The 24,746-nt window shown below is 34.4% G+C and overlaps 1 protein-coding gene and 1 pseudogene across 3 annotated transcripts in view; one reads left to right on the forward strand and one right to left on the reverse strand.

Moving 5' to 3' along the window:
• The window catches only part of LOC145254646 (protocadherin Fat 4-like), a 1,852,201-nt gene that overhangs the window by 1,643,676 nt on the left and 183,779 nt on the right, over positions 1–24,746 (reverse strand). The window lies entirely within an intron of this gene.
• On the forward strand, positions 11,432–11,548 carry LOC145255069 (5S ribosomal RNA; annotated as a pseudogene).

A 24,746-nucleotide genomic window follows, 5' to 3' on the forward strand; every position in this document is an offset into this window, starting at 1 on the left:
CCAGATGCACCTCATTTCTTTATTGTGTCGAGTAATGTGTAGCATAGCGCGGATGTCAATGCATGTAAAATGACGTCACCGTATTAGGCTTCATTATGTCGAACAAAGTCTATTTACACAATTGCGAAAAACCAGCTCTGAGCACTCACCCTAGGCAGGTTGAACAGGCTTCCTCCAGAGGAAGAAGTTTCATGGGAAATTTACAAACGGTTCCCAGTCACGTGTATATCCCCATCAAGAGAGATGACCATGTAAGGAAGTTGTCGACATCCTCCTACATAGTGCACTTGGCATTCCTAAATGGTCACCCATCCGGTACTGACCAGACTCAATGCTGCTTAACGTCGGTAATATAATGTGTGTGTGAACATAATTATGCTACCACCACTTTCATAGAATTCATAAAATGTTTAGCATCATGTATGATTTTTTTAATATTTAAGAGATGCGCCCAAATATTCGTTTGTTTTGTTTGGTTTGGTTTTATGGCATATCAACCCTTTTTGAATTATTTAATGCGAAATCCAGTAATTTTGGAAAAAAAATGTTTTATCCTTCGAATTCTTTATATCTTCAAATGTTTATTCATCATGTTTGGTTTGGTGGTTTTGTAGAGGATTATTGTTTTTGTTTTTAACTTTGCATGATTGAGTTTTTCAAAGGTAAAGGGGAAAAAAAACAATATCATTGTTTTGTGCATTTCAGGACAGAAAGCCGGTATCTTTAGACAGCCTGATCTGGTAGCATCTACTCCCCAACCCCTCCAAAAAATATTGAAAAATATACATTCGGAAAAATTTACAAGTGTTCAAGAGCGGAACCAAAGCCACCACCATCATCATCATCATCATCATCGTTGGTTAAGCATCTGTTTTACATCTTGGCTTGGTTTGGACGACTTTTAAAAATTGATTTCACAACTAATCTATTTCTGCCCAGGTCTTCATTTATACCTTTTTCTTTCAAATCTATTCTTATCATTTTCTCCCATCTTTTCCTCGACTTTCTCCTGCCGATTGACCCTGCAACCTAAGCGTCCCACATCTAACTCAAGAATTCAAAACCATTCTTTTAATTCGTCCTAATCAAAGAAGCTTCCTGTTCTGCACGCATCTCTCTCCTAGTCCATAAAATCAAAGAAATCTGACGTTACTATTTTTCTAAAAGCAGAAAATTAATAATAAAAAGAAAAGAAAAATAAATATATAAGTTGCCTTAAATAAGTATCCAGATCTTTTTTTTTTTTTTTTGGACAAACATTTCAAATTGTCATAGACTCTTGAAAATTCAGTATGTGATGACTGACAATTTTTATTATTTCAGGTTCAAATGAACAGCTACAGCAGGAATTGGAATACACCCTACTAAAGCCTGATTGTCACAGCTGGTGAATTCAAAAAATTCAATCTGGACGTGAGGACATTTTAGAAGAACGATATGCAATAAAAATCAGTTTTTGAGTGGCATCGAGATTCAAGGAAGGCAGGGAGTGCATTGCAGCGGGAGGAGATTACTTTGAAAGGGATTAGAGTTTTATGTGTACTACCAATAAAAGTGGCCATACGAAACAAAATCTGGAGACTTATTTAAAGCACCTCGCATGAGAATAAGTGAACACTTTTTTCTTTCGTTTTTGTTAAACAAAAAGCAATTCTATAAAAAAAGAAAGTAAACATTTACGACTGGATTGATTATCGATAGTGAAAAGAAATCTCGAAAGCTTTAACGGCTAAAATCAGAAAAACGGAACAAAACAAAAAAAAAAATGGAAAAAATACGAGCGAATCGATTTATTCCTTCCACTCAATAAAAAAGATTTACTTTAAGTTCCATTCCAAAGACCTACATTGGATAAGAATAGCAGAAAAAGAAATTCTTCAAGTTTCATGTTTTCTTTGTGGAAAAGAGCATTTTCTTTTTTTCAATGAGCAAACGGGTGGAAATATTTAATGATGTTTGGTTTGTAGAGTTCATGGGACGATTCCAATATTTTTTTTTTTCTTTTCCTATTTTAATGCAATTACTGATTTTGGTCTCAATTCCCGATTCCAATACAATTACCGATTCAAATTCTTTAAAAACCACTAAATATTTAGATACAGAGTTTTTTTTCTTTTTGATTATCAGTTTAAAGTAAATACAAATGTAATTACTAGGTCTAGGACAACAGCATATTCTTTTCATTGTTTTGACTCTCGCGTGTGTATCCGTTGATATCTTATATGCTTTTATTTATAGTGATGTGGTTCTCAGTTGATTAACTATGGCTAACTGTGTCGGATATATACTCGAGAGTCAAAACAATAAGAATATTCTGTTCATTATTTTGACTCTCGAGTATATATAAGTTAATATCTTATATGTTATATATATATATATATATATATATATATATATAGGTGTGTGTGTGTGTGATAGAGTGATGTGGTTTTAGAGAGAGTAATGTTAACTGAGTCTAACTGATATATACTCGAGAGTCAAAACAATGAAAAGAATATGCTGTTGTCCCAGCCCTAGTTATTCCTTAAGACTTTAACCCAGTCATGATTGGCGGAACAAGAGCAAGGATTAAATAATGGGTTCAGTTCGAAATTCTATACAAATTCTGAGTTTGACATCATACACCTGAAAAGTGTCAAACGTTACATATTTAAGAATAACACTGAAGATGAGCGGAGTCTGAATAATTCTAATGCTATAAAAGTTAGCAAAGGAGAGAGAGAGAGAGAGAGAGAGAGAGAGAGAGAGAGAGAGAGAGAGAGAGTGTGTGTGTGTGTGTGTGTGTGAAAGGAGATAGGGAAATAGTGCAAAGAGATTCTACCCAATCTACACCATTAACGATTTCTACACCATCACCTTTCATTCATTAACCCTTATCCTCGAGTGGCCTCCGGGCCTTGAGAAGTGGTGACTCCCTTGTAAAAAAAAAAAAAAAAAAAAAAAAAAAAAAATTAGTTTTTTTTTTTTCCTGTTGCAGATTTTAATTAAAAAGCGGTGAATTCACATCTTTGCTATATGAAGTATGAAAAATACCCCCAAACGCTGTCTTTTATGACGACAAACTTTATGGGGAACTTTGATTTAATTCTAGGCCATGGCGGGCTGTCTTTGGCTGGAATGGCAGCAGACATTCAAATAACAGCTCCATAAATCTTCCTCTTAACAATAATAAAAGGTTGGTGGCCAATCAAAAAGGTCAAAATATATACGATAAAAACCGGAAAACATTGGTCAAGAAAATTGTTTCTTCCGGTTGGCTGAAGAAAAACAGATGAAAACATTGTCCAAACTGTTCTAGCCGGAGAGAAAATTGCTTGAATCGTCCGATATGCCAAAAAATGTAAACAACAATACTCCGTCTCAAGTTTCTTAATTTTTGAGATGACGACTGATAATTCGTACCATTTGGATTATTCGCACAACGTTTCGACCGATGTAACCTTCGATCTTCTTCAGATGTACTTTATAAAACTTGAGAATCTGTACAGAATATCAGATAGAAACCTTTATTTAATCCTCAGGGGTAGCATGTTCTTGTTCCATCAGTCATACAAGGTAGAAAGTACTCCATCCGTTACACCACTGGTCCTTGTAGGTACAAGGCGCTTTCAATAAGTTTCCAGACTTTTTTTGTATGGACATTTTTATTGATAGTGCATACATAGAAACTATGGTCCTTTCAAAGTAATCTCCTCCAGCTGCAATGCACTTGTTGTACTGTTCCAACAACTTCTGGAAGGTCCCATGGAAGTCCTCTTATATAACGGTTTCAATGAGCCTTTTCAAAGCCACTTTCATCTTGTCGATTGTCTCATAACAACAGTCTCTGAGCTTAGAGAATAACCAAAAGTCAAAAGGAACAAGGTGTTGACTATAAGGAGGGTGAGGAACTGCCTTGATGCCCATTACAACATCTGTCTTTCTGATCTTATCTGAGCACCTTTGAGACAATCTTTGCACAAATCTTCCGCATCTCCAGTTCCTTGCGAATAATTGTGTGTACAGTTCCCACACTGACATCAAACTGTGCACTTATTGTTTCTATAAAGACACGGCAGTCCTTATCTATGAAATTCTTTATTTGGCCAATCAACTCTAGTGTTCTGACTTCCTTATCATCCTCATCACACCTCATCATCACTCATAGACTCCCTGCTTGAATCTTATGCCACTCAAAAACTGATGCTCGATTCATGCAAGATAGTCTAAAAGCAGTCTGAAGCATTCCATACGTTTCTGTGTCATTTTTCCAAGTTTAAAACAGAATTTTATTGCATATCGTTCTTTTAAAGTGTCTTCGCGTTCAGATTGCATTTTTGAAATTCACCAACTGTGAAAATCAGGCTTTAGTAGGGTGCATTCCAATTCCTGCTGTAGCTGTTCACTTAAACATGAAATCATAAAAATTGGTCAGTCATCTCATAAGATGTATAATAATAACATACTGAATTTTCAAGAATTTATAACAATTTTCAACGCCTGCACAAAAAAGTCTGAAAACTCATTAAAGGCACCTTGTAGATGCCAGCAGCATTCATCCTAGTTAGGTTGATCCGGCTTCTTCCTTTTTAGGAAGTTTCTAGGAAATATCAAATTTACAATCGGTTACCAGTTGCAAGTTAAGGGAGTTTATGACATTAGATTTTTGCAGTTCTTGAAGGGAGGGTGTTGAGGTTCTACTACATGCAGCGCTTGGTATTCCAAAATGGTCACTCATTTGAAATTGGCCAGGCTTAACGTTGCTTAATGAAAATCGATGTATCAACGTGATTATACTGTATAACACGGGTCTTATGTGAACAAATCCCGCTCAAGCTGAGGACAGTGCTTCAAACAGTACAATTTTTCAATCCTCATCTAAAAGATTCAGAAATATAAAAAAAGGTTAAATTAAGAAATAAAACGCCTTTTACTTTTAATGAGAACGTTTTTAAAATATTCTTTTTATATATTACCTTGATCACTCCAAAAGTAAAGCCTCCTTTTTTTTTTAATTCAAAAAGTTGAAGAGCTACAACTATAAGATGGTACCATTAAAATGAGCGACTTTTTGTGCTCCAGGGTTTATTATTTCTAGTCACCACCATTATCAATGCAATTTGGACAGGAATTCAATGACGTATCTCTGCTTCTGACCCACGTCCATGACAGGAGTTGCATTGTTTTAGAGGCTTACACCGTCAATATCTGCAACAGAGAGATGAAACATTCAAGTCATGAATGCATAAGTTCAGTCATCATAAAAATGCAATTGGCAATACCCTCTGATCTATTCCGGTGGAATAAAAATTGGAGGCATTACTTTTGAAACGCCGTTTGTATATAAATATATATGTATAAAGATTTATTCTTTATCGTTGTTGTTTTTTTTTAAGTAACAGAGAAATGGATTTTTTGTTTTTTGTCTTTCAACTTGAAAATTATGAAGGAGTTAAATTACCCCTCCCTTTTTTACATCTTTTCGTACTTCATATATAGGAATGCCTAAATATATATTTTTGTTTTATGATAAAAGAAATATCTATCGGTCTTTCTATGATGGGGAAAACACAGTGGAGCACAGATGTTCTATTTGCTCTATCGTCTGCAAATCAAATGGAGGTCTGAAGCGTCATATGAATGTCTACGGCAAAGCAGTACCGGTTGGCGTCCCTCAATCTCAGCTGCAATAGACTGTAAGAGCAGAGATGGTCTGAAGAGTCACCTTCGTTCCCACAGAAGATAGAAAATGCATCTTGATCACACCTCCACACACACACACACACACACACACACACACACACACACACACACACAAAATAAATAACTGATCAAATAAAAACAAATTATAAAACAAATTGAATAAAAAACTAAAGAATATTTTAAAAAGTACATGGAAATGGATAAATAATCTTCTATAAAACAAATCTCATCTGTTTGTTTAAATTTTAGTTACTAATATATAAATGTATGCATGTATGTATGTTTGTATGTCTGCCTAAAACTTTCGACAGAGGCGACGGATTTTCACAAGATTGGTCGTTTTGAAGCTCGACCCTCCAGACGACAATTATGGAAAATTTGGCTAAAAACATTAATTCCTTCACCCTCAACTGGGTACTTTTCTACAGGGAGTGGTCGCTTTGTCCGTCGATATTTTCAAAAGTCATCTCCTTTTTTCGATTGACTAGCCTCAATTCAACCTTTGTCACTTCCGGTTTGGCGATGGGCGCAACAGCAAAGACCTCATTTTTTTTTTATCTTCTTTTCTTCCTTCGCGGTACGGGTTCAATCCTGCCTGTATACTACCACTTTTTTTTTGTTTTTTTTTTGCTCAATACACACCTCCAAACACCCGGGCAATGCCGGGCACCCAGGCTAATCAACAATAAAGCAAAGAAAGATGGTTTTCTTCTGTTAAGAAGTGATGATGATGATCATCATATATATGTATATATATATATATATATATATATATAATTCCTATTGTTTATTTGGTTTTCAATAATTTCTAAAATATGCTGGTCTACACAATACACACACCCCTTATATATATATTACATATATATATATATATATATATATATATATATATATATATATATACTTTTCTTTTCGTTTTTTTTTTTAATCTTTTAACGGATTATTAACGATTGGACACTAATCTGCCAGATTATCTACAAAAATATACTCAATATATTCAATATTTAAAAATTTTTAGCAGATAGTCAGTTTCTAATATTATCAAACTTCTACTTCTTCAGGTTTCGTGTTCCCATCAACTGGTCCTTATATGGAAGATTGTTTTACTAGAACGGTGTATTAGAAACTGAGTAGTCTCTTAAAATCTTTAAATATTAATTTTTTTGCATTTTATAATCTGGTAGATTAATGTCCAATCGATCATAATCCGCTGAAAAAAAAAATTGAAAAAACAGATGAAAAAGAAGAAAATATATAAGGTGAGGTGCATTGTACAGGTCGACTCTAAAATGTTATTTAACCAAAATTAGTTTGACATGATTCGTAATGGAGAAAAAAATCTCGTTAAATGCATCGAAAATGTGGTCGGCCTTTTTTATGGAAACTGGGCTGAGATTCGAATTAGTTCGACTGTTTATCTGATGTGAAAATGGAGGTTATAATTGATGGCGGACGGATGAAAGGAAATTACAAAAGGCAAATCGGGTGAACCAGAAAAAAAGAGACAAAGGAGAACACATTCCACCCTGGGAATAAGGACATCACTCGCCTACCAAATCGTTGGCATTATGTGTAATCAAGTCGAATTAAAACCCTCCCATCTTATCAATTGAGTGGGAGGCCATTTAAATCTCTTTATGGAAAGAGTTATTCAGCAAGGGAGATAATTAAACATTATTACAGGAAGCTGTCCTCACCGACATACACCAATGTCAACAAGTGGCTTAGATTATAAAGTTATATCCATAGTCGACACTCTGCATACCATCTTAGTTTTATTTTTGTGCATTTAGAATGTTGTTGGAGAAAATTTTATGGAAACATTTTATAAAGCAAGAACATTTTTAATGCACATGTGCACCGATCAAGCTTATGGGGAGCAGCAGCAGCAGCGAATGTTGTTTTAGGTACTAACTCTCGATTAGAAAAATGCTAAAATCAGCAGTTTCTTTTTTTTTACATAGGAGTCACCATTTATCAAGGCCCGGAGGACACTCAAGTATATAGGTTATTGCGTGTACAATAATCAATAGGATAATATCGTAGTAATTGTTAGTAATGGAGATTTGATAAATTGGATTACCTAAGGGGGCGGTTTATCATCAGGAATTTGTTTATGTTGGACTTGAAGACATCCAAGTTGTTGTCAGTTAGGAAACAGGCAAACGGAAGAGAATTCCACAGGCGTGCAATTCTAAGAAAGAAGCTCTGTTCAACTAAACACGACAATATTCTCTTTCAAAATTGTACGTAATACAAACACAGACTGTTGTCCCTTTTCTCTCTCTCTCTCTCTCTATATATATATATATATATATATATATATATATATATAAGCTGAACGTGTGTGTGTGTGTGTCTGGTCACGAATAGGCTCCTATATGGTTGACTATTATAGAAAACTGATCACATATAATGATAGAAGATGTATCGAGACACAGGAATGGGTATTTTGATCTGGCATAATGATGATTCATTAAATTTGTTAGGTCTGCGTTCGCGCCTGGTCCACAAAGTATGGAAATAAAAAATTTAAAAATTAAAAAAAAAAAACGTTTACAAGTGTTTTTGATATAGATGTACATAAGAATACTTTGATAAGTATGTTTTAACTGAAACAGAGATGGTATAATAAAATTGTGAGCTCTGCATTCGCGCCTGGCCTCCATAGAATGGAAATAGGCACAAACTTTAATAAAGACTTTTCATATCTATCTACGTAAGTATACTTTGATAATTATGTTTCAGTTTGAAGAAATATGGTATAATAAAATTATGGGGTGTTCGTTCGCGCCTGACCTCCATAGAATGGAAATATGTCAGAAAGTTTAACAAGGTTTTTTAATATAGATCCACAGAATATTGTGATAAGTGTTTCAGTGTGAACAGGTATGGTATAATAAGTTATGGGGTTTATCTATTTTATTTTTACTTTCATCATATTTTGCTTTGGTTTTGATACCCCTAAATTCGAAGCTATCTCTTTACAACCCTTCCTTTTCATAACCTATCATACTTTCATAAATCAGCGTCCATTTTCTGTAGGCTGTTTTTGAACCCAGTCAACGACGGGTACTTTTGCTAGTATATATATATATATACTAGCAGGGACACCCGATGTTGTTCGAGATTGAATAAGTATCAACAACTGTTCTACCCTCCCATATTTTATTGTTATCGAAATCAATGAAATCACCCATTTTTTAATCAAACCGTATTACGGCTTTTCTATGTTCTAACCGTACTTTTAGTGGACAGTATTCAGAAGCGATTCAACTCCTCGGAAACAGCCTATGTGACAAGCTCCCTTCAGAAAAAATAATGACTAAAAACTGTGTATATGAGATCCCATGTAAATGTGGAAATCTATACAAAGGTGAGATATGCTGTCCACTAAAAGTACGGTTCGAAAAAAATTGAAAAGCCGTAATATGTGGAGAGATTGAAAGTCGAGTATGGCTGACAATATCTGGAGGGAAAAGGGAAACCATTTCCCATTATAGGACGAAATAAAAATTATAGACAGAAGAACGATTGAGATTAAGACAGCTGAAAGAAGCAGTACATATGCTGGGCGACAATAAATTACCAAGTAGACCTAGTATAGAATTCTACACGATATGGGGACCGTTAATTATAAGTAATAAATAATATATATATATATATATATATATATATATATACAATTAGTAATAAATAGTGATATTTACAACTAGAAATAAAATTGGTTTGAGGCTCCCAAAATTAGTAATAGAACTAACTATCTGCAAGGACCTGTGGCACAGTGGTTAGAGTACTTGGAAAAATCCATTGTGAAAGTGATATTCTCCTGAATGTTCAATGGTCTTTTTGCTGTCGGACTGATCCAAAATGTTCTGTGTAGCCCTAGGAGGTCCACCCTCCCAGGCATTGCCTCTCGGCTTTTGGGAGGAGCAAGTTTATTGCTCGTTATCTGAGGTGCCCTCACCAGGAAATGCCGACGAGGCTACCCAGACTTATTTTTGCTTCTCCTCTTGTGGCACAGGCTCATTTTTTCACCTTCTGACCTTGTGTTACATCCTCTCGCGGTGGGAGAGTGGTAAATACCGATCATTTTGAAGAAATTAGTCAACTTGAAAAAGTCTTTGAACAATAAAGACAAAACGTTGATGAAGAGGAATTGAACTCGCAACCTTAACTGTTCCGCATCTATTAACCCAAAAACTCTTATCCATTTTTTCAACATGGCCATACATACAGAAACAAACTCGTCCCAGGACGGGTAAAATTAATTACTGACACAGAACAGTTTTATATAGTTTTTTTATTTATTTAAATCCTTTCATTGGAGTATTCAATTTATTTTATTTATTTAATTTTTTTTTGCAGACTGTTATTCTCATGTTCATAGTTGTGGTTTCACCACGATTTGGCCAACTCATCCTCTGGCCTTCTTCAGGTGGTTAATAGGAATGCTGAGTCTTGTAACTGTGTCCCCAGTAATTACTGCCTTCCATAGTTGTTGTTGTCTCACCACGTTTTGGCCAACTAATCCTCTGGCCTGCTTTGGGTAGGATTGAAACCGCTATCTTTAGGCAGTGTTCATTTGGAACCGCAGAGATTCAAAATCTCTATCCACTGTGCCACAGTCTATACAGTTCCAGGTGAGCATTGTCTGAAGAAACTATGGAAGGTAGTAATTACTAGATGTACAGTTACAAGACTCAGCATTTTCATCCCATCACGGTTAACACCACCTGAAGAAGGCCAGAGGAGGAGTTGGCCGAAACGTGGTGAAATGCGACAATTATGAAGATGAGGATAACAGTTTGCAAAAAGATGAATACACCAGAACAGCTTTGTACCACTTTTTTATGCTTCCTTATCAAGATTAATATCAAGATGCAATAATACTAAACCTTACGTCTAGCATCCTTATACTAATTCTGATAAAAAAAAAAATCCATTACATGATTTTGATTCTAGAAAATGTCTCAAATTTAAGACTTAAGGAGGCGTAAAAAATTCAAATTCAGGAACTCTTGCTGTAGTGTTGCCGAATAATTATGGATTAAATTCAATACAAATATAAAAAGTTTTAAAATTCGAGGTTCTCCATACAGTATATTCCCTAACACCTTTGTAAAATGCCCAAAATCAACTAGAATTTGTAAATTATTTATCGATTGATAATATCGATCAAAATTTCAATAGAGAGTATTTGAATTTTCATAAATGGTTTCCATCCAACCTCCTTTATATAAAACTAATTAAACTAAATATAGCCCACGTTATCCATTCTTACACCCATCAGCTGTGTCCAAGAATTCATAATGATCGGTTAATTAGGAGTTCATCCTGTACATGCAAATCTATAAACATAAACACGTATCTAATTTATATATTCAGTGCTCTCAGATCATGCTATCTGGTTATACAAGCTTCCTGACCATTAAACATTGATGTTTTTCCATTTCTCTTTGCAAAACTCAATCATGTTCTGCAAAGTCAAAAACAAAAACAACAAATTTTCGTTTTAAAAAACAACCAAACATCATGAATAAATATTTGAAGATATAAAGAACTTGAAGCATAAAAACTTTTACCAAAATGATGGGATTCTCCATTAAATAACTCGAAAAGGGTTGCTATGCCATAAAACAAAATAACCAAACAAAACAAAACTTGTGTGTGTGCGTGCGTGTGTGTGTGTGTGTGTGTGTGTGTGCGTGCGTTAGTGTTATGTATATATACTTGCATTATCACAATATATTACGGCATAATCACGTTGACACACTGGTTCTCATCAGATCACCGAAGTTAAGCAATGTTGAGCCTGGTTAGTACCAGATGGGTGACCATTTGGGAATTCTTGGCGCTGTATGTGCTCCCCGCTTATGTCGGCATTTGTTTCCAGTTGTCCTGTACATACACTTCACTTGCCACTTGGTATTTAATAATGTCGACTCCGGAGATATGTGGTTGGAGATTGTGTACCTCCTGCTACAAAAAATTTCATGCACAGGCACCCTTTCATGGGTATCGATAGTCTGTCAAAGACTGAAGGAACCCCTTTATCACAATATATTCTGTGTAAATATTTGTTGCAAAATTTAAACTGCCGAGTTCTTACTGAGTGAAACAAATATTTCTATATGGAATACCATGAGCATACTTTCGAACAACTTGATATATAAGAGAGAGATTTCTTTTCATTTTCCCATAGACTTAAGTTTTATTCAAATAACTAGTTCTTTTATATTCTTCTGGCATCGATTTTCTTATAAGCTCCGAGCATCCAGCATCAAAAGACATCTTCAAAATCTTTTGTAAAAAAAAATGAGGCCAGTTTAAAAATATAGTAACATTAAAATAATTATTTAGAAAAAAAAGCATTTCTAAAACCTGCATTATATATATATGTGTGTGTGTGTGTGTGTGTGTGTGTGTGTGTGTGTGTGTGTGTGAGTACTTATAATGGCATTTATTTCATAGAGACATAAGACAAAGAGATTAGAGAAGCGTGTATAGAGAGTAGAGGTTGGTAGGTAATTGCTAGATATAGACATTAATGTTGAGGTTGGTAAGGGAGACAGGATAATCAGACAGAGAAAGTTAAGTATGCAGATAGTTGGAGACAGATTAATAAAGCAAGCACAGTCAGCAAGACACGCATCAAGGGATTTAGATGCCTTAAATTTGGTATGCAACCAGAGACATATCACCGAGGTAGGAACACAGTCTGTGACGCATGACCAGGGTAGGCTGTGGGAGATCATCGTACCTCGGTTTTTGCCCTCAGCAGAATGAAAGAAAACAAACAGAAATCACAACAGGCTCACCTTTAAACTTCAACGTAAATTTTATTAAAGTAAAAAGATCTAAATTGCAAAAGATGTGCCATCTTTAGCCTTCTGCCGAAACAGCGCTAGTAACACCCGTATGGGTAGTAGTTCATGGTTTTTCTTCATGTTTGCAGGATTCAAGACTCAGCACTGTTCAAAGAATAGTTGCAACAAGTCGATAAGTAATGCCTTCCAAGGATGAATGCTAGTCATCATGGAGTTCACTGTAATAACCGTCCGAATGGTGGACAAAGAGCAGATCAAAATGTAGACCTTAAATTCATCTCGGAGAGACATTATATAAATAATGAAGAAAGTCAATCAATCGTAGAGCAAAGTGTAAGGGCATTGGTGTTTGCAAATGATAATAAAACTTTGCCCAACGTTAGGGCATTAATACATCTCAATGAGACAAAGGGGTTTTGAGGTTACATGCCTCGAGTAAGTTTTCTTACGTCCATTCGACCTGTTGTCTTTGTGAAAACTAGCGTTACCTGAAACATAAAATAATGCCAAGAATATACCTCGGCAGTTAATAAAAACAATCAATCTGATAGGTTCAAACAAAATCGTGGGCGGTCAAACCGACCAATGAGTAGCCTGCTTATTTCTGCAGAATTTCTCACAAGGAATGAAGTCTGAAATGTATCATCGAGGTAGGTACACATTCAGAGACGCATCACTGAAGGTAGGTGCACAGTCATAGGTGCATCACTGGTGGTACATATGAAGTCACAAATGCATCACCAGGGGTAGGCATACAGCCACAGACACATCATCAGAATAAGCACAGCATCCGAAATACATGATCGGGGTAGATACGTCATCCAAGATGCTTCACTGGTGGTATTAAAGAACTGATTGGATTCTAACAACACAGTCAGGTAGTGGTGTATAAAGGGGAAAGGGTCTTGACAGAGTGTTGACCTCGGGAATCCAAAAACTAGAATCCAATTATATTCAAATTATCTCCCTTGCTCATAATATTTTTCAGTACTAGGACTTATACTTGAAACTTTGGGACATACAATGAAGAGGTTGATTCCGGGCACTACCAGGACATCACCAGCTCTGCACCCAGTTCGGTTCGTCAATCTGCATCACTATCCACTTTACCACTGTCATCTCTCGGCTGCTGGTGAAATGTTCTTATTCAGGCAAAGAATCTATTTCCAACGATGATGCTTAATATAAAAGTCGACCACTCGAGAAATGAATCGTCAAATATCATTAAAAAAATATATATATAAAGATGTCAGCAAAGAAGTTGAATTCTTTTGCGAATATGTTTGAACTTGAAGAAAAATTATGACAGAACAGACAATAAGAGGCAGAGAGCACGAAAAAGAAAAAAAGTTTCATTGCAAAATGGAGGAATACAAAGATTGGAGAGTTGAACAGGCAAACAAAGTCATATATTTGAAGAGCGGTAGATTTTATTTTATTTATTTTATTGTTTATTTATTTTCTGTTTTGTATAATTTGTCTTCTTTGTTCTGTTTTTTTTTCATAAGACGATTTTCTTTTTAAAATAGACATTTTTTTGAAGACGTGTCTATTTCCTTTTTAAAAAAAAGATATTTATTTAGCTTTGACTAAAATGTGACACGAATCAGTATGTTCTTCATGTTTATTTATCTAGATAGAGTTGGGTATGTGTATTTTATTGACCCCCCCCTTTCCAGAAGGTTAAATACAAGGTCAGGTATTTTCGTGGAATGAGCTGGATTTGAACTCGGCACACTCAGGTTTCTAGTCCGTATCGTTAATTACTTAGTCACAGTCGCTCCCTACTATGAAAAGAGATACTACAGTGACGTCTTATATGCGCCGATAACTTCCACTGGTCAGGGGTTAATGTCATCTGTATATCGAAAGTCAACTTTCATTGGACTAAACTTCAACTCCCACCATCCATAAAATGTAAAGAAAAAGGAGTCTCCATTGATTACATCATTGAGCAAAAGCAGTATATAGTAACAGCAGTAAAGATCAAGAGACTAGCCTGGCTGCCCGGCGTTTTCCGGGTGTTTGGACGTGTGTGTTGAGCAAAAAAAAAAATTGTGATAGTAGACAGGTAGGCTCGTACCCGTACCATGAAAGAAAAAAATGTGACGTCTTTGCTGTTGCGTCCATCGCCAAACCGAAAGTGACAAAGGTTTAAATTAAGGCTAGTCAATCGAAAAGAGGAGATGACTTTCGAAAATGTGGCAAAAAAAAAAAAAGCGACCTCTCCCTGTAGAAAAGTGTCCAGTTGAGAATGAAGGAAGTAATGTTCTTAGCTAATATTCTATATTTGTCATCCGAAGGGCCGAGCTTCAAAATGATACCGATCTTGTGAAAATCCGTCGCCCCTGTGAAATTTTTAGGCAGACATACATACATATATACATTTAAACAGACATGTGCGATTTACATTATAGATGTTTAGTTTAAGAGAAACCCTTCACCAAAATAACTATCCAGAAAGCATGGCGTCAGATCCAAGAAATCTGATCCGAACACCAAAGGACGCCACCTGAAAACTCACCACAGTTGATATACCATACATGAACCATATATAGTCCATATAATACCAGGACAGTATTCAAGAGCAACTTGACTCTCCAGAAACATTTTGTATGAGTCAAGCATACTACAGACTAAATCATAACTAAGAATTGTGTGTATGAGACAGCATTCAAATGTGAAAAACTATACAAAGGTGAAACATGTCCATTAAAAGTAAAATTGAAGAAGACTCAAAAGTGTGCGTGGAGAGATTGAAAAGTCTGGTATGACTGACCGTGTGTAGAGGAAAAAGGGGAAACCATCTACCCTTATGGGGCGAAGTAAAAATTATAGATAAAAGAATGGTAGAGTAAGACAACTCAAAGAAGCCCCACACATTCATCTACTAAGCAGAATGTAACACAATATGGGAATCATTAATTATAAATAATATACATACAGTATAACTCCTAGAATTTAAACATCCACTTCGTTCAAATTAGAGGATGCTGTTCAAGTTTCGTGATAAAAAAATGTGCTGCAGTTTTCTAAGAATTAAGAAATAGAAAATGAAATTCATTCCTATATGATACTTCAAGTATATATTAAGTTGAGCTTACGATATATTGCAAGTAGGAACTGTTAAATATTATTACCAGGAACGAAAACATAGAAAATAAATTAAATCTACTCTTACTTGTTAGGTATTTATTACCTAAGTTATCATCTACAGAAATCATATATTTATGTAAAATACAGTTTTTTTAGTTAGTCATTGAATGAGTCTCATTTCAGTTTCTATTTTCATCGATTGAGCACTCGGGTGCTGCCATTGTATTCCATAAGCGATCACGAAAATCTACAATTTCTTGGTTCTGTAGCTTCTTTATGATTATATCTCTTCGGAGTGAAATTGCTTGCAAAACATAGTTGTCACTAAAGTAAGGATTTTTCTCTAGAAATTTTATAACCGTCTCCATAGACTTTTCTGCATCATCCCATGATATTGCTTCATCAGAGTGTTCTTGGTTATTTACATTAGGGTCAAAAGAATGGGAGCTGTCGCTATTTTCATTACTATTACTGCCTTCAGGATATTGATCAGTCGTTTCCTCATCTTGTTGCACCCACATTTCAACATCATTTGCATTAAGTGATGTAAGAACAGTGTGGTTGGTCAGTAACCGTTTGGTTTCAAGAATTTTTTCTAGACTAGATGTATTCTGATTTTAGAGTTGCAAGCCATTGTGATGGGTTGTTTTACACTATTTTAAATATAGCAATCTGAAAAAAAATTTACAGTTAATGTAAATTAATTATCAATAGCTAATCTACATTAATTACATAGTACCAATATTAATATTTCTGCGCAATATCTGACTAAACCATGTAAACAGTTTTACCGCAACTCCGCATCAAATATGCTAATACAATTTAAATGACGAGACAGCTAAAGTTTAGAGAAAGTCCAGGTTTAGAAGAAGTCCAAATGAGAGGAAGTCCAACTTTAGAGGAAGTTTAAATTAAAGGAGTTTTAATGTGTGTATATATATATATATATATATATATATATATATATATATATATATATATATATATACTTAGTAATAAATAATGATATTTACATATAGAAACATAAATAAAGCTCTTTAAGTTTGTATTAGAATTACTCGCCAGGACCCGTGACGCAGTGAAAAAGTACTTTGTAACTTCAGTTGTAAAGTTACACTCCTGGAGGTTGAAGCACTGTGGATTCAGTTCATACATATATATATATACATATATATATATATATATATATATATATATATATACAAGTTAGAAAAGCATTCCATCCAAGTCATGAAAATGGTTAAACAAAATGTTTTTACTATAGGCTTTAAAAATAAAGATACAAGATTCAATTTGAAATCATTGAAAATTTTATATCTATATCATTAATTGCTAGATGAAAGATAATGTTTTTAAATCGCACCAAAATGTATATTAAATAAAATATATCCAAGGTAATTTTTTGATTCAATTTAAATTAAATTTTTATACCTTACTTTGTAAAATTTATAAAAGTGCACTTTGAAGATAAATAAATTTCAAATTGAATCTTGTACCTTTATTTTTAAAGCCTATAGTAAAAACATTTTGTTTAACAATTTTCATGCTTTGGATGAAATGCTTTTCTAACTTGTATCTTATCTTTTTAAGATTATATTTTAAAACTCTCCTTCTCTCTATTTCAGTTTGTATTTCTCCTCACACCACAACTCATTTTTGCAACTCCCTCTTTGTAATACCGGTCTGAATAATGACAAAATCCGTTTTTTTTTTAACAAAAACTTTAAAATAACTTTAGATTAAATTTTTTAAAACTTCTTTCAGAACAGAAAATCTTTAAAATCTAATAAGGAACATATTTCATATAGGTTTCATTTACAAATATTCAGTAGATTACAAGAAAAATAGAGATGAAAATTTCAAAAGGACTGTATAACTGGTTACGATCAATAGTAGTCCTCGCCAGCGAAAGTCTTTGTTATTGTTATTCTATTATTATTATTTAAAACATTTTGTGTCCTGTGCTTTCGTGCGAGGACTAATATATATGCGCTGCTATAATAATAATAATAATAATAATATATATATATATATATATATATATATATGGAGTCAGAGATGACTTTGTTGCCTGGTTCAAATCCCCCGACGGCACCCTGCACTGATGATTTCTGAAAGCATAAAACACTAGTGTCTGTAGGTATTGAATAATTATTACAGTAAATAATGGGTGCCGTCAGGGGATTTGAACCAGGCAACAAAGTCATCTCTGACTCCAGCAAGGAACAAATCTCGCCCAATCTTAACTGCAAGAAATATCGTTGAAATTCAAACATTTATTTTTAAATGTCTTAACGTCTGTCATATTGATCTAATGATTATAACATTATGATCTGCACATGCGAACTAAAATGACGGACTTTATTTAAACTGTAAAATGTTCAACGATAAGAACCAAATTCCTAAAGGGGATGACATAATTATTTACTGCTAATAATTCTTAAATACTAAATGGGGAGTTTGTGTGCGCTTGATAATATGAAAACCAATTCTTTCATACAAATCAGATCGATTCTTATGATAATCAGATTCCAAACTAAAATAAAGCTCAATATGCAAACAGTTAAATAGTTATTTAAAAATCAGTAATAGTAATGGTATTAACATATAATTTGCATATGAGAGGAGTGGCTGCGATAAGGGGGGACATATTGTGGAGAAGAACGAGTGGAGCGTTTGGAAGCAAAGAGAACATGTCAAAGTTAAGAAGCCGTGCTAATAACGTGAATGACGTTGGAGTGCTGTTAATTTCTTTGCTTTTTTTTTTTCTTTTTCAATGACAAGGAATTTTGTCAAGAAAAGCAAACTGGTGCAGTTATGTTAAGTGACTGACTATTTTAGAGTTAGAATCGTCATGCTATGAAGTTTTAATTACGAGATGTGTGTTGGAGGTTTTACAATTGGCTTTGGAAGGTTATGGTGAACTGTTTATACACTTCGTGAGTTGTTGGATTTTTTTTAATTGTCATCATCGTATTATAGAGAATTTTGTACAAGGACTTGAGAGTCAGAAATTTTGAGAAGTGCTATTGTCACTTTATGGAAAAATACGTTTTGTATTTGAATGTCCACAAAAATATGGAGGGCTTTCTGTTTACCTGTGTACGAAGGGCTAGGTGTGTTTGGCCATGTATCAAAGGCTAGTTTAGTCTGGTTGTGTAGTGGAGGAGGGCTAGTTTATCTGGTCGTATAGTAAGGGAGGGTTAGTTTAGTCTGGCCTTGTAATGAGGGAGGGGCAGTTTAGTCTGGCCGTGTAGTGACGACTGGGTAGTTTAGTCTGGTTGTGTATTGAGGGAGAGGTAGTTTAGTTGGCCATGTATCGAGGGAGGGCTAGTTTAGTTTAGCCATGGATCGAGAGAGGACTAGCTGAGTCTAGCCATGTAGTGAGGGAGGACCAGTTTAGTCTAGCCATGCATCGAGGGATAACTGTGTCTAGCCGTGTATCGAAGGATAACTGTGTCTAGCCGTGTATCGAAGGATAACTGTGTCTAGCCATGTATCGAGGGATAACTGTGTCTAGCCGTGTATCGAAGGATAACTGTGTCTAACAGTGTATCAGGGGGTAGCTGTGTCTAGCCGTGTAGCGGGGTAAAGCTGTGTCTAGCCATGTATCGAGGGATAGCTGTGTCTAACCGTGTATCAGGGGATAGCCGTGTCTAGCCGTGTATCGGGGGATAGCTGTGTCTAGCCGTGTATCGGGGGATAGCTGTGTCTAGCCATGTATCAGGGATAGCCGTGTCTAGCTGTGTATCGGGGAATAGTTGTGTTTAGCGATGTATCGAGAGGTAGCTGTGTCTAGCCCTGTATCGAGGGCTAGCTGCGCCTGGGCATGTATCAAGAGCTAGTTTAGTCTAGCCGTGCATTAAGCACTAAAGATATAAGGTCGCTGAAAAGAACACGTCGAAATTAAGTTGTACTAACAACATGAATGTTGTGGGAGGTAGGGTTGTCAATTTCTGTTTTTTTTTTCTTTTTGGGTGACAATATTGAAGCAGATACGTTAGCCTACATTAACGTAGATCAGATATGTCGGTTTGGAAGCAAAGAAAATCTTATATGGTTTTTTAGGTGAATTCATAGCATACTTAACCCAATTCACAATTCAATTGAAATCATGTCATCAGAGTTTGTTGTTAAATAAAGATATTAAGGGGAAAGCTCATACAAAAAAGTCTTGAGGAATTTCCAGGAAACAATAAAACACTAACGAAATTATATGTATGTACTAGCAGGAGGACCCGATGTTATCCGGGATGGAATAAGGCTCAACAAATGTCCCACCCTCCCATACTTTATTGTCATCGAAATCGGTGAAATTGCCCATTTTTTCAATCAAATTAATTGATTGCCTACTCTAATCAGGCACCCACTGTGGTGCACCAGGAAGATGCTTCACAAACCTCCCTGTAGTGACTTAGTCCACAATACACTGTAGTCTTTATTGCACTGTAGAGAACCTACTGTTGATTTCATAAAATTATTTTATATAATGGCTTGAATTAAAGTTTAAAATGCAAAAGTCAAGTATCATGGTTCCGTTTTGCTCCAAACAGAAACATTCATTTCGAACGCGCCCCTGCTTTATAAGAAAATCTGCAGTTGATTTTATAGGGTAAGCCTTCTTGCTTGTGCGGTGATGAAACTTCTCAAATGCACTTGCGATGTTAGATTGTATAAAAGTGTTAACTTGGGTCCAAATCTGAGTTCCTTCTTTAATCGGCTTTTTGACTATCGATCTTCGATACTTATCATCAGCTGCATTCTGATAAAAAAAACATACATAGAACACTCTCAAACACATCAAGTACCTTCGTATGAAATTAAAAATAAAATTGGCCCAGCCGTTTCCGAGCCCATAAGGAATGAACTCACACACAAAGTTCCTTTTATATAATAGTAGACAAAAGATATACACACACACATATATATATATATATATATATATATATATATATATATATATACTAGTAGGGAGACCCGATGTTGTTGGGGATTGAATGAAAATCAACAAACGTTCCACCCTTCTATACATATATTGTCATAGAAATTGCTGAAATCACCCATTTTTTAAGGAAATTGATCGATTGCTTGCTCTAATTAGGGGCCCCCTCCCCAGCATTGTACGGGAAGGAAGTTTCAGATGCCTCTTTGCAGTGACTATGTCCACAATACATTGCACTGTAGAGAATCTACAGTTGAGTTTATAGAACTAATGACGTCACTTAAAGTTTAAAATTCAAAAGTCAAGTATCATGGTTCAATTATTCTCTAAAAAGTTTAAAATCTACAGTTAATTTCTGGGGCCTTTCCATTTGTGTGGTGATAAAACTTCTCAAATGCCTTTGTGATGTTATAAGTTATAGGTTGTATAGAAGTGTTAACTTTTGTCAAAATCGGACTTCTTTCTTTAATCGATTTTTTCGATTATCGAATTTCGATACTTATAGGAAACATTCTGATACAAAGCCTACATAAGAACATTCCCAGACACACCAAATACCTTCGTGTGAAATTTGAACAATATCAGCCCTGCCATTTCCGAGTTCATAGGGAACAAACTCACACGGATACACAGACCAAGTTCCTTTTATATAATATACTAGCAGACCGATCGTTATTGCCTGGTTGTAAAATACGCATAAATATTATATTTTAATTCAGACCAAAACTGAGACACATGCATGCAAGTATTATGTTTTCTTCTAAACAGTTCACATCCTTTAAGTAAAAAAAAAGAAAAAAACACTCGAGCTGAGATTGAAACCAACACCTATAGACAGTAAGTCTGGTACGATAACCATTAAGTCACTTGTACACGATTTTTAAAAAGTGTTTACAAACCTACTTATTCTTAATATAAGGAATCTGTCATGTGAACGATTCACAAATGCGCATTCGGGAAACAGTTGACAAACAGATAAAAATTCGATGACCCCTCCCCCACGTACCAATTGTTCTGTTTTGGCCACTTAGCAAACATTTTTTTCCAGATGAAAACCGATTAAAAACTTTTCCACATGTCTGAATACCCTATATACCAAATTTCAAGTCTGTAGAATTGTCTTGACACACATTCTCATTATATATATATATATATATATATATATATATATATATATATATATATACATACACTATCAGGCCACACCGCGTTGCCTAGTAAAAAAAACTGATTAAATATATTTAGTTTTTGTAGATTTCGTATTTATTATTGTAGAGCTTAATTATTACATTGTATCAAATATATAGAAGCGACTATAAAGCTTTAAAAAATTATTTATATATATATATATATATATATATATATATATATATACATACATACATACATATATATACACATATATATATATATATAGTCTTATTTGTAGTATTCCGAATTTTACTGGGTTTATGTAATTTAATAATCGTTCATATATCAATAAATTTTAAGCCAAAAAGAGATGACTTAAACTGTAAACTACAAAATTATCATATTTCATAATTGAGCATTCATATATTGTTTTAATAAAAACCAAGACATCAAAGAATGGATTGATAGCAACAAATTTTTTTTTAATACTTTACAAGAATGCGATATAGGTAAAACACTTTCACTTGTTTTCTTTTCCTTATAAGGGAAATGGTTTCCATAATGTTTTATTATTAAAGTGTTTTTTATTCAATAAGTCTGAAGAAAGGCTGTTCATGTGAAAATTTTCAAACAACATAATGTTTGGATTTGTCCTAATAGTCTTGAAACAATTGTAACTAACGATGAAATACACTGCTTGTTGCTATCAACCCATTCTTTGAAGTCCTGGTTTTTGTTAAAACAAATATATATATATATATATATATATATATATATATATATATATATATATATATATATATATAAAGGGGTTTAGAATAGTAGTCTAAAGAGCAGAGTGTATTTTAATGTGATAGTACAATTACTAATTTAATTAAAATACAAGAAAAGAACAGAGCTCGTTGTAATTCAGATATATAATGAGGTCGATAGGCAAATATCCTAGAGCTACTTTAATATTTAGTAATGTGATTGATAATTTAAAATTCAAATTAGAATTAATAATTAAAAATCTGTTTCATAAGGAGGAACAACAACAAAGTTTTGTTGTTATTCCTCCTTATGAAACAGATTTTTAATTTTTAATTCTAATTTGAATTTTTAATTATCAATCACATTACTAAATATATATATATATATATATATATATATATATATATATATATATATGTGACTTGAGTGCCATCAGCTAGAATCGACACCAAAACTTGCAGCTTTCTAGCGTTATTTATTACTATCTGAGTTAAGTTCATATGTATACCAAAACTTTTAAAAAATAACATAGTATATAAGATACATATTTGGTCGACTTACGCCATTCAATTTTTCAGTTTTGACCTCTTCATAGCAATTTTAATGACTAAAAACCAAATCGAATTTGTTTTACAGTTCTAAATCCTCTATATATCAGGTTTCAAGTCTGTAGACTAAAACTCGGCACGGGAGTAGTTTGATAGAGACCGTTCTGCACACAAAAAGACAACATTTACATTTATGTAGATTTCATATTATAGAGCCAATACTATACTGATTATCATATTGCACCTAATATATAGCAATGATTTCAAAAGTTAAAAAAATAGAATATTACTTGGGTGCCATCAGTTAGAATCGAAACCAAAACCACTAGCTTTATCTGTTAGTATCTGTACTATGTCCTTACACATAGAATAACATGAAAAATAACATTGTAAAATGTATAAATGTTTATTTGTGCATGCATAAAAGAGAACTGGAAGTCAACTTACGTCTGCCAAGTTCCAATTTTTCTTCAATTTTGCTCTCGTAGCAGCTATTTTTACCGGGTAAAATCCAAATCGAATTTGTTCCACACGTTCAAATCGTCAATATTTAAAGTTTTCAGTCGATAGACCAAAATTTGACAGACGAGTTTGGTAGAGACGTTCTTCAGACAGATAGACAGACAGACAAGGTCACTTTTTTTATATATAATAGTTTATAGGTGCAGATATATAGGTTTGTAGGTATATGCTTTTAGAAACCAACTCAACTTGACAGGAAAAAAATTGACCTCGAGGTTCCTTTTTATCGGAATCATCTTTCAATAAATAGAACAAAAGGGGGGATGTAGAAGGAAAAATTGAAAGTTGCAGAAGGAAATGTTGGAGGTAGGGAAAAACTTATATCCCCTCCCGCCAAAATTAATCATTGGCGAGTAGAAAGGAAGGAGCACAGACAACGTAGAGTGACGTGGCAGACATCTTGAAATGGGAAAGTTTTAAAGGACAGAATATTCAGCATCATCGGCTGAACAGGCAGTTGCATACAGGCTGATAGGATAGTAAGGGAGAGAGAAAGAGAGATGGAGTGACGGGATACAGAGGAAGAGAGAGAGAGAGACAGACAGACAGAGACAAAGAGGCAGGATAGAGAGAGAAAGAAGTTTCCTAAGAGCAACAACAGAATAAACTTAGCTTTTATCAGCATCCGGATGAAGAAGAGCTCATCTGTTATTCCAACATACATTCTAAGCACATCTCCTGAGCTGTGACCATGGCTGATTCAGTTAAATAATTATTTGTTCACAGTCATTGATTAAATTAACACTTTCAAAGACAGTTTTAGTGTTGGGAAACTTATATAATGCCATCGATGGTTTTATTTGAGTAAGAAAATAAAAGTACTGCCAACAAATGGATGTAATGCATCAGAAACTTCGACAACAATACCCAGTATTAGTCAACAGAAAAGACCCAATTCTCCTCCACGACAATACCTGGCGGCATGTTACTAAACTGACCCTACAGAAGTTGAACAAATTTGACTACGAACGGCTACCTCATCTGTCATACTCTCTAGACCTTTCATCTACTAACTGCCACTTTTTCAAGCATCTCGACAACTTTTTGAATGAGAAATGCTTCAAAGACGTAAGCAATATAAAAAAAGCTTTAAGCGACTTCATTGCCACCAGAACGCAAGATTTTTACATTACTGGCATAAATACACTTGTTTTGCATTGACAAAAATGTGTTGATTCTGCTGATGATTATTTCGATCAGTAAATTTTTGTTTGAGCCGAGATATGTCCATCTGAAATTAAA

This window comes from Euprymna scolopes, chromosome 30 (assembly GCF_053919585.1).
Source record: "Euprymna scolopes isolate OS-2025 chromosome 30, ASM5391958v1, whole genome shotgun sequence".
NCBI classification, from domain to species: Eukaryota; Metazoa; Mollusca; class Cephalopoda; order Sepiida; family Sepiolidae; genus Euprymna; species Euprymna scolopes.